The sequence below is a fragment of the Acomys minous genome, assembly GCF_964271855.1.
Source record: "Acomys minous genome assembly, chromosome: 7".
In the NCBI taxonomy this organism is placed as follows: Eukaryota; Metazoa; Chordata; class Mammalia; order Rodentia; family Muridae; genus Acomys; species Acomys minous.
In genome coordinates this window covers 98,805,916-98,817,605 of record NC_140488.1, presented here as the reverse complement: position 1 = coordinate 98,817,605, position 11,690 = coordinate 98,805,916, and positions in this window count along the sequence as shown.

Sequence of the window (11,690 nt, the reverse complement as noted above, 5' to 3'; positions counted from 1 at the left end):
ATTCTTAGGCCTGCATTTACCAAAGTGTAGTTGCCTTTAGATTGGGGCGTCATGGCTGTAATTCCTGGATAACATAACCCACAAGGTACTGTTTTAACACATTTTTCTCATTGGCAGATCATGACAGACTGTTTGAGAAGGGCAACTATCTGGGCCAGACCAGACCAGACCAGAAATTCTGGTCTGTAGGGCCCAGGAATGTGCACTTCAGCAACTAACACAAACATCATTGAAGAAGCTAACCCGCAAGGACGCTTGGGAAACGCATCTTCCTCAGGGGTGCCGGTGGCTGTTCATACAGGGATCACTTTTGCAAATAAAGCCTGAGCCCCCAAGGTGTACAAAATCCCTTGATGCTCTTATCTCACTACCAGGGACTAAAACTGTACTTAAATCCACAAATAGGGCTCCCTGCCAGGAACTATTTGGGGGTGGAGATATACTTTATATATGGAAATAGCAGCTCTGCTCAGGGTTAAGATATGAAGACAATTTGAACAAGAATATTGAGAAAAATTTAAGTTAATAGGCCTGGAAAGGCAGGTCAACTGCTACTTAAACTGCAGCGGGGGTTGGGGAGTGGTAGGTAGGAGGGGCAGATGACTACATAGGTTTCCTATAATTTTCCTACCATCTTCCTCTAACACCTAGATGCCAACTGCATTTCCATATGTATGACAGAGAGTGCCATCTAGTGGAGTGTGTGATCCCTGCTGGATGCAGATGTCTGGTTTCTGAGCTCCTTAGCTGGGTCTCCAAAAAGGGAAGAAAATGCCATATAAAAGCACATAAAATCATCTCTTGAAAAACAATTATTGTGATTATTTTTACATACCCAGTGTATTCATACAGCAATGTGTCAGATGTGTATTAAGCATTGTTTGCTGGTAGAAGGGCAATACAAAATGGGACCACAGAGTATCAAATCTGCTTCCACCACTGAATTGGTTTCCCCCTCCCCCCTTTTAAATTGCTGTGACAAAACACCTGATAGAGAAAGGAAGTAAGGGTTCATTTTGGACAGTAGAGCCAGAGAACCATCCACTGTGGTGAAGAAGTCCTGGAAATAGGAGCTTGAAGGCAGGTGCTCATAGGGCATCTGTAATCAGAAAGCAGACCCCACATGGTGCCCGCATTCAGGATGTGTTCCTCTTCAGTTAACCCAATCTATAAATTCCTTCATGGACATGCTTAGAAACAAGGCTCCTAAGTGATACCCGATGCTTTCAAGTTGGCAATTGGCATGAACCATGCAACCATTAATGCCCCAATACGGGGCCAGTTATACATGATCTTTTGAGTACACCTATACAGATGAGTGACCCTGAGGTAAATAGCTGAGCATGCTTCTTTCACTACAATACATTCTCCTGTTTTCATAGACTGTGTCCCCTATTAGAGTAGTAATAAGACACACACCACTTATTCACCCACTTTGTAACTCTCATCTGTCTGAACAATCTAGGCAATACCTTCCTCTCCTACCACTACATGGACAACAGTCTACTTAATGGTGCCTTTGAAACTTGCTTTGACTTCATAGTTTGTGAATTAGTCATCTTCTCCCCTTGTTTGACTGAATGGGATGATGCTTGGATGTTCCATGCCAACTTTCCTCAAAGGTAACTGAGTCAAAAACAATGCCATGCACATTTGCTCACACACACACACACACACACACACACACACACACACACACACACACGCTGTACCTCTGTATATCTATATTTTCCCATGTATGGCGTGTATATGTATACTGTTTATGTGTTATAAATAATGAAAATGCCAATCCATTTTGTACTTATGTTACTTGCAAGACAAAATGAGATAATCTGTAAAAACTATTCAGCGCAGGGTTTCATTATCTATCAAATACTTTGTTAAGTATTAACCATTAATTTATCCTATTGCTTTGGGTTTGTGTTCAAATTAGTCATCTCAAGAGGTAAATTCTATATTCCTCAAAAGTGATTTTGAATTTTGATTTACTTTTAGCAAACAGTACTTGGAAAGAGGTTTACTAATAATCTCTACTGTATATAAAATACTATACAGTAGTATATTGATGCATTATATAAATTCTAAATTTATATGTGGAGATTTTGGTTTTATTTTATGTGTATGGATGTTTTGCTGTAGGTATGCCTGTGTGCTGCATGAGCACAGCACCCCCAGAAGAGGATATGTGAGCCCCTGGGACTGGAGTTACAGAATCAAACCCTGGTCCTCTGCAAAAACAAAAGTTATTTTTTAATTGCTGAACCATCTCTCCAGTCCTTAAATTCTAAATTTAAAAGACAACAATTACCTAGCTCTTCTATTCAATATATACCTTTTTGTTGTTTTATTTTTAAGACAAAGTCTCTCTGTGTAACCCTGGCTGGTCTTGAACTCAGAGATCTACCTTCCTCTGCCTTCCAAGGGCTGGGTTTAAAGGTGTATGCCACCATACTTGGCTGAAAATGACTTCTTCTTCTTCTTCTTCTTCTTCTTCTTCTTCTTCTTCTTCTTCTTCTTCTTCTTCTTCTTCTTCTCCTTCTCCTCCTCCTCCTCCTCCTTCTCTTCCTCCTCCTCCTCCTCCTCCTCCTCCTCCTCCTCCTCCATCTCCATTTTTTACTCCAAGACAGTGTTTCTCTTTGTAGCATTATCTATCCTGGAACTGACTCTGTAGAACAGGCTGGCCTCAAACTCATAGAGATTTGCCTCCCTCTACCTCCTATGCTTTGGGATTAAAGGTGTATGCCACCACTGCCTGGCTCCCAACACATATTCTTAAGTATGGTTTGGTCGGTCTTACTTTTTATCTGTGGACTAAATTCCATTAAATCTTCTAGAAATAGTTCAGATACCCAGAGGTTATCTCTGTAATTTTTCTTAAATATATTTTTTCAGTTTCCATCATCTTTCCTCTATAGTAAGAATGCCAACTATTTTCTGCTGAAAACTTATCTGAAGAAAGTCCCTTTTTCTTATTCCAAGTTCCAAGATTTCTCTAGTTCTCTTGATTCCTGGCACTCCACAAAAATAAGGTTGGGGGGTAGAGAGAAGAAGAAAAGGGGGAAGAAAGAGGAAGATACAGAAGTGTGAAGTAATGCCAAATGTTGGTTTGCTTAAAACACTTTGATGATTCCTTACTCTTAAGAATGCCTAATGCTAGGGTCACCCTTTAGATTCCTCAGAGTTTCCCCTGTCCTAGGTTTCTGGTTCATCCCAGAGCTGCCTCCATACACAGGTTTCAGTTTTCTTTCCCAGTTCTCTCTCCCTTATTCTTCCCTGAACTTGATCCCTCCTATTCCCCTCCCCACTCCTGCACCCAATCAAGTTCCAGCTCTCCATCTCCCTTCAATCACTCATCTCCATCTCATTCTCCATCTTACTTTTCTAAGAGATTTAAGCATCCTCCCGTGGGCCCTCCTTGTTATTTAGAATCTTTGAGGGTGACCCTAGCTAAGATTCCTAGCCACAGGGGATATGGAACCTGAAATGGCCACATCCTGCAGCCAGACAAGTTGCCCAAAGGAGGGATGGAGACAGCAACCCACCCACAAAAACTTGGACCCTAAATTTGTCCTTCCTATAAGAGTCACAGGGGTAAACATGGAGCAGAGATTGAAGGAATGGGCAAACAATGACTGACTCAACTTGAGACCTACCCCATGAGAGAGAGCCAACCCCTGACACTATTAATGATACTCTGCTATGCTTACAGACAAGAGCCTAGCATAACTATCTGATGGAAACAGATATAGAAACCCACAGCCAAACAATAAGTGGATCTCTGGAAACCTTGTGGAAGAAAGGGATGAAGGATTGAAGGAGCCAAAAAGGTCAAAGACACCACAAGAAAACCTACAGAATCAACTAACCTGGGCCCATACGGGCTCATAGAAACTGTACCACCAACCAAAAAGCATGCACAAGACAGACCTAGGGACCCTGCACATATGTAACAGATGTGCAGCTTGGTTCTCATGTGGGTCCCCTAACAGCAGGAGAAGGGGCTGTCTCTGACTCTGTTGCCTGCCTTTGGATCCCTTGCTCCTAACTGGGCTGCCTTGTCTAACCTCAATAGGAGAAGATGTGCCTAGCTCTGCCTCAATAGGAGGCTTCCCCTTCTATGAGGAAAAAGAGAGTGGGGGAGTGGGGGAAAGGAAGAGAGGTGAAAGGGAGAGACTGGAAAGAGAGGAAGAAGCTGCAATCTGGATGTAAAGTGAATAAGTAAATGAGTTAATAAAATGGAAAAAATGAGAAATGGCTATCCTATTCTCCCCTATATCCTGATATTTACTCTGTTTCTGAATATAAGTGGTCTTCTTTGTGTATATATATATTTTTTCTTCTTCTTCTAGATGTAGCCTTTTCTCTTACAACTTTATCTAAAATGTAATGTTAACGGATGCCACAGTTTGCATACATAAAAATAGGAAGTGATTTCTTCCAAGAATGCGAGGGGCGGCCTTTACCTCCAAGCTTGTGACAAGTTTAATCTCAATGAAGCTTATTTGGGACTTCAGAATTTGTACTTACCAAGTCTGAGGTTTTCAGTGTTGTTGGAGTTTGGGGCATCTACTTACTTACACTTCTCTCTACATGAATAGGTAAAGAGTCAGTATTCTTTGAAAACCCTTCTTGGTCAAGAGAAGAGACTCTCTAGCCTGGTGCAGAGACCAGGCCAATGGGACCAGGCCATCTCCTGGCCAAGGAACCATCCCTCGAAACCATGGCAACAAAATAGAATAATTAATTCTTTTTAGTAGGATCCTGGCTCAGGTTTATGGAATCAACTATTACTAAGGAGACATGTTCGTCCCATTGCAATTTCTTACTCCAAGCTAGGACAAAAACAACAACAACAATAACAAAACCCAAAAAGGCCTGACTTCTTAATGAGTTTGAGAATACTTAAAACTAAGAGGAAGGATTTATAAGAAAGTAAATATGAGTCCTTTCTATCAAATACTATAAAACTTGTCTTTAGGATAAGGTATTCAAACCGTTTTATCTCCTCCCCTTGTAAGACTTTAATGAAAAAGTTAAGCACTCCCATCACCAGCAGCCAATAAAACCTTTGTTTATACAAAGGCACCCTGTTTGCATTCCAGGATTTTGGTGGCCTGGAACAGTGAGCCTTTCCCCACCTTAGAGCAGTGACCCCTTTCTCCTTCCTCCTTCTTTTTCTGCACATGTGCATCAATTATTTTCAGACTAGCCTATCAAATAAGACAATGAGGTCAGCCCCAGCCAATGAGGAAAAGACACAGCTACTCCATGGGTTAGAATAAAGTCAAATTGCACTTCCTGTTTCTGTGTGTTCACTTTTCTGAACACACCCTGTTGATCAAGAGTGAAGTTTTGCCTTGACCCGGAAAAAAAAGGGGGGGAGGGAGAAGCTAGTATTCTTTCAATTTGAAAGACCACTTGGAAATGTCATCCTGCAAATCTCCAATCTCCCCACTCAACTGAGATGACCCACTCAACAATGCGTGGAGAAGGAGAAATACAGGCATTTCATCCAGAGTGAAGGCTCCTGGTCCCAGGGCTTACCTAGGGCAGCAGAAGCAGAGACAAAGCACTCTCCTTCTGGGCAGGCTGCCTCAGGACAGAGGTAAAGCCAGGAAACTGTAGGGAAAGGTGAAAAGGCCATTTACCTACAGTCGTCCATTGAGCAAGTCACTCCAGCAGCACCTGTGAGAAGCATAGGAAAGGGGAGTTGGGGAAGCAGGGACCCAAGCGTCCTCATTTGGAGGATTGAAGTTCAAATGAAGAGAACGCTCCCTCTGAATTACTATTCTGAATCGGTACTACATGAACAATAAATTCCCAGCCAAGTTGTTGCACTAATTAAATAAATTCTGGAAAACATGATGTGATTCTCGAATTCATGAGCTGAGAAAGATCCTTCCCTTTCAAGCAGAGACCAAACCTACGAGTTTCTCTTCAGTATGCATCTACCTTCAGGGGGATAAAGTTATCATTTCTTTTCTTTTCCTTTTTTCTTCAGGTTTTTTGAGACAGGGTTTCCCTATGTAATCGTGGCTGCCCTAGACTCATTTTGTAGACCAGGCCGGCCTCATACTCATGGAGATGTGCCTGTACTCTGCCTCCCACGTGCTAGGATTAAAGGAGTGCACCACCACACCCAGCTTTCATCTGATCTCGGAAGTTAAAGCTATAATTCCTAAGATTCATTATTGTTGGTTGGATTCTATAATTTACTACAAGAATTTGTGAGATGGCATAGAACGTAGCTAAGACACTAGTATTCTGCATTATATAGCTATAATAGAGGCCATCAACTATACTCATTCTTTCCGCCAGTCAGCAAATCTATATTTACTGTATGGCTATCATGGGCCAAGCAAGGTGCTACTTGTGATTATTTGGAATGTGTTCATCTGAGTAGTACCATAAAGAAAAATAAAGGAAAAGGTTTTGGCAATAATATATAATTCTGAAGTAGTGACTCAAAGAATTGAGTGAGACTAGGGAGTATGAGAGGAAGGCTGCCCCAAATAAAGCTACTTAAATGAATAAGGAGAACTCTATTTGGCAGGGATAATAAATGATTTAGGGGAAGATAATGATGTGTCTTAGCAATGTTAAATTTAGGGGCCCTCAAATAGCCAAACTGGAGACAGTGATTCAGTCCATTTTGGTGGTTTATGAAGCCCAAGAAAAGGAGGTGAGCTAGAGGGAGGTTGTTGGGGTCTCCTGTGAAAATGGTGGCGCTATCTGGGTGTTTGGCATAGGGCCTTGCTATTCAAATTGCGGTCCTTAAAGCGGAAACATCAGCATTTTGTTGGAGGCTTGTTAGAGAGGCAGTGTGTAGAGCTGCGAAGAGGGTTCAGTTGGTAAAGAACTTGTTTCACAACTATGCCAAACAGGATCTGATTCCCAGAACCTGCGTTTCAAGAAAGCCAGGCAGAGTGGAATGCTCATTTCATCCTAGGAAGGTAACGGAGAGGACAGGAGCTGGAGAAAGGAGGATCTCTGGAGCTTGCTAGCCAGCCAGTCTGGGCAAATCAATAAGCCCCGGGGCAGTCAGAGACCCTGTCTCCAAAAAGAGCAAATGATTTCAGATGACATCTCAGGTAGTCCTTCAGCTTACACACACACACACACACACACACACACACACACACACACACACACACGGGTGGGGCATACAGTATCTAGAGCTCTACCAAAGATTAGCTAAATAAGAATCTAAAATTTAACATGGAACACAGGTGCTCTCTAGGTCCTAGGAAGCAGGTCTATACCCCTTTATGGGAGAATTTCTGTCTCCACATTGTTGGCAGAAAAATGCATTGTTGATATGGGATAAGAACATTTTGTGCATTCTGTGATATCTAGCCATATCCGTCTATCATCAAATTGTAACAACTCAAAATGTTCCCAGACAATTCCAAATGTCCCCTAGGGATTACCAACACAACTTCCTCTGAGATCTGCCAATGACTGGGTAGACAACAGATAGGGAACAAAAGGGAAAAAAAATGTTGAGACACGAGCTTTGGGACATTCTCATCTTCTATGGTTTGCAGATGAGCCCGGAAAAGAAGATAAAAAGAAGGGACTGGAGGATGGAGGCATCCCCGGAGAACAGCAGCTATGAGAACAAGGGGGTGGTGCCGATAAATGTTGCCAATGAAGATATGAACCGTGACGTGTTCATTTTATCTAGAGGAATGGAGGTTACTCGTGACCCAGTATAATCTCTGTTCACAGAGCGTGGAACCAGGGGTGGAGGAAGAGGCAGTCAAGGTCCAGCTGGAGAATGAATAGGAGCTGTGGGAACTGAGACCAGGTGTTAGTTCTTTGGGATTTAATATAGTTCCCAGAGAGCAACATCAGAATTTAGAAACAGAGTCCCAAACCTACCAAGGTGCAACCTGGCCCTAAAGAAAAGTCCAAAGTTCCCAGATGACTCCAAAACACATTAGATGTTGGGAAACTTGACTAATAGGTAATTTAAAAATCTGATTAGCTGGAAAGGGAGAAGAGGTTGACCTTACACAGCATGCGAGTGTCTTAAATATGCTATTCTTCTCAAATTTAAAAGACACACATATGGTTGAACATCTTGGTTCTGTAAAAAGGAAAATGTGTGATCTACAAACTCCAAAATCAGAACTCAGATGGCATTCCTATTTTTTGAAATGCTAGCTAGATGTAATTTGTAAAATTATTTTATCAAAATCTCAAAGATACTTATTAGATATGGTACTTTTATTTAGACAATGAATGCCTATGAACAAATGCAAACATATTTGAAATTGTTCCTATCTCAATGGGATCTCTTCTTGGTTAGTGGAAAATCAAAAAGTGTAACCAGAAGATAAAGGACCAGAGAAGGGGGGGGGAGAATATTGGTATCATTCCTTGAGAACGGAAGCATCAGGATCTTACTCAGGGAACATATGCATACTCATATAGGAAAGCACTTTGGAGCAAGCACCTTCCTGAGCATGTTCAGTTTAAGATGTGCATTGCTATGCATGCTCGGTTCAAAGTCACAGGTCAGGAAGGAAAGAGGGTAGGCATCATACTGGGTGTGCTTGGTTTAAGATCATGGAGAAAGAAAGACATGGAGCACACATTCAAAAAGTTAAAAAACGGAAGACAAGAACACTTCTGGGCAAGCTTAGTTATAAAGAGGGTAGGCATGTTCAACCTCCTTTCCCTAAAAAAGATTTAAGTCGAAACCAAGTGAAGAGACACACATACTAAAAGTACAGTAGTATACAAATTTTCCCTATAAAGGTTCCTTCCTCCCTCACTTACTAACAATTGGCTGGCATTCATGACAGTAAATGGTGAGCCTGGCATGGTGGCAAAACCTTGTAATCCTAGCATTTGGCAAACACAAGCAGGAAGATCACAAGTTCCACCAAGCAAGGTCCTGTTTCATAGAGAGGGGAAGAGGAGGATGGTAGTAGTTATGGCTGACTGTATGTACATAGAAACTTTTTACATTTTTATTTATTTTAAGTGTAGGGGTGTTTTGTTTACATGTATGTATATATGCTATGTGTGTGCCTGATACCTCCAGACGTCAGCAGAGGGCATCGGATCCCCTGGAAGTGGAGTTATGGACAGTTGTTAGTCTTCATGTGGAAACCTATCCTTGGTCCTTTGCAGAGCCAACAAGTGTTCTTAACAGCTGAGCCATCTCTCTCGCTTCCTGTACATCTAACCTTAATGCATCATTTTATCTACTGTTTCATACAAAGGCGGGAATACAGTTGGCCTGTGTTGTGCTAAATTTGTGGTTTTCACTTTTTTGAAACCCAAGTAAGCACACAAGTGGCAGAGAACTTTGTCCCACCAATAACAAAGGTTACAACCCCAGAGCACTTTAGAGGGTGGGATAAAACTATAACATTCAAGCAAGGGGTATTTCTTTACTGTGAGAGAGTCCCAATAAAAACCCAGACATAATTCCCCCACTTTTGTACAGTAACTCTGAAGTTTGGCTGTACCTTGAAAGTACCCAGACAGCTGAAAGAAGCAACAATTAAACAAACACAAACACAAAGCATGACTGCGTCCGATGTACTATATGGGTTTTTATTTAATGGATTAGAGCCAAAGCTCCAGGCTTGGATTTCAAATTTTGAGGTGGATGCCTATCAGAAGGCAAAGTGGAGAAAAAAACATTACTTTCCAATCCATTGAATCTTATTGCAGCAGATTATCGCCTGAGAGGCCTAGAAATCTGGCCACTCACTGGAAAAGCACAAGGGCCTGGTTTTGACTCTCAACACTAGGGAAAAAACAAAAACAAACAAACAAAAACAAAACAAAACAGAAAACACCTGCTAAAACTTAGGTTTCCATATCCGGAGGAAGGAAGGCTGAAAGTGGAGTCCGTGTATTTGCACCTCTAGCGAGCTGGGTCTAGTGCAGCGGTTCTCAACCTGTGGGACACGACCTCTTTGAAAGTCAAAGGACCTTTCCCCAGGGGCTGCCTAGGACCCTCCTGCATGTCAGATGGTTACATTATGATTTAGAACAGTAGCAAAATTACAGTTATGAAGTAGGAGCCAAAAACGATTTGGGGCTGGGGTCACCACAGCATGAGGAACCGTAGCAGAGCGTCACAGCGTTAAGAAGGTTGAGAGCCACTGCTCTAGATGATGCTGATCTTCCCAGGTTTACTATTTCCAAAAGGTTCTCAAAGTTCCCTGATGAACAGAATCATGGGCACATTCCTAGGTCCTGCTGTGGCATCCATGGATTGGTATCTCTAAATGTGACTTCAATTATCTATATTTTAAATAAAAAAAGAGAAACAGCTATCCAGATGCCTTGATACAGGAGACTAAAGAAGTTTTATTTATAAGTGAGATGATGTTGTTAAGTATCTGAGCTGCCTTGGTAAGATGCCCGAAATATTGGGTGGGGAGCGCCATCTCGTGGCAGAATGATTATTAGCTCTTTCGCAGTTGGCTCTCAAACCTGATTGACTGCTCTTTTGCTTTGAGGACTGTCGCAGTGAATTTGAAATCATTCACTGGCCCCAGGATCTTCCCACGCATCTTCAGTTTCTGACATCGGCCTTTCCAGTCAGGCCGACTTTCCGGGACAACACAAGAACTTCCTCAAATTCCCTTCCCCCTCCTACAAAATATCTCTTGCCACCAACCTCAGCATCCGACTGAAACCAGAGCCCCACCCTTCCCCCTACCCCCACCCCTGCAGCCTGGAGAAGAGGCAGCCTCTGAGCTATCTATAGTGAAAGCCCATCCATCCCTTCTCCACGCTCCCCTCACTTGGGTAATTGCTTTCCTTCATCTGTTGCAGAATAGCCCTTTTCCACCCTGCTGCTTTCCCCTCCACATCGAAGCATTCTTGTTTTCCAATTAACTTCTCTCTCACTTAGTGTGCGCTTTCAAACACTGGAGATTAAACTCTAATGGTAGTCAATAGGAGATGCACGAAACAAAATGTTATACCACAGCAATGTAGCGTCCTTAATTTTTTTTGAAAAAAAAAATATCAGATTATAATCTCAGCATTCAAGAAGTAAGGATTATGAGTTTGAGGTCAGCCTAGGCTGGACAGTGATCTTGTTTCAAAACAATCCCCCCAAACTCCAATTAATTAATTATATTAAAAATAGAAATAAAAGCAGAAGACATATCTATATCTACAATAGAACTGTTGTTAGACTTGGGAAAAAGTACCTTTAATGATTAAGCCACATCTCTGACCTCTGCGAACCCATTTTTACAAAAGAACTTGTATGTAGTTGTATAATAAGATAAACATAGGAAAACCCTGAAGAAAAAACATCCATTCTTGTATTTAAATGTTTAGAACCACATGGGAACAATACCGTACATAATACATATGCATAATAACAAAATGATACATATATATTTCTACCAAAGCCATCCTCTGCATTTCCATTTCATTTTAGCAACTGACAATTGTGCACGACTGGCCAGGATACATATCAATATTGTTTGCTCTCCAAAGTTTTATAGTCTTGCTGGACATGGTGGTAAACACATACCTATAATGCCAGCCCTCTGGAGGCTGAGGCATGAGGAGTGAAAATGTGAGACCAGTCAGTGCTATTAAAGTGAGTGTGTGGCCCACCTGACCTGTAAAGAGACTTTATCTCAAAATAAAATAAGATAGGTGTGTGTGTGTGTGTGTGTGTGAGAGAGAGAGAGAGA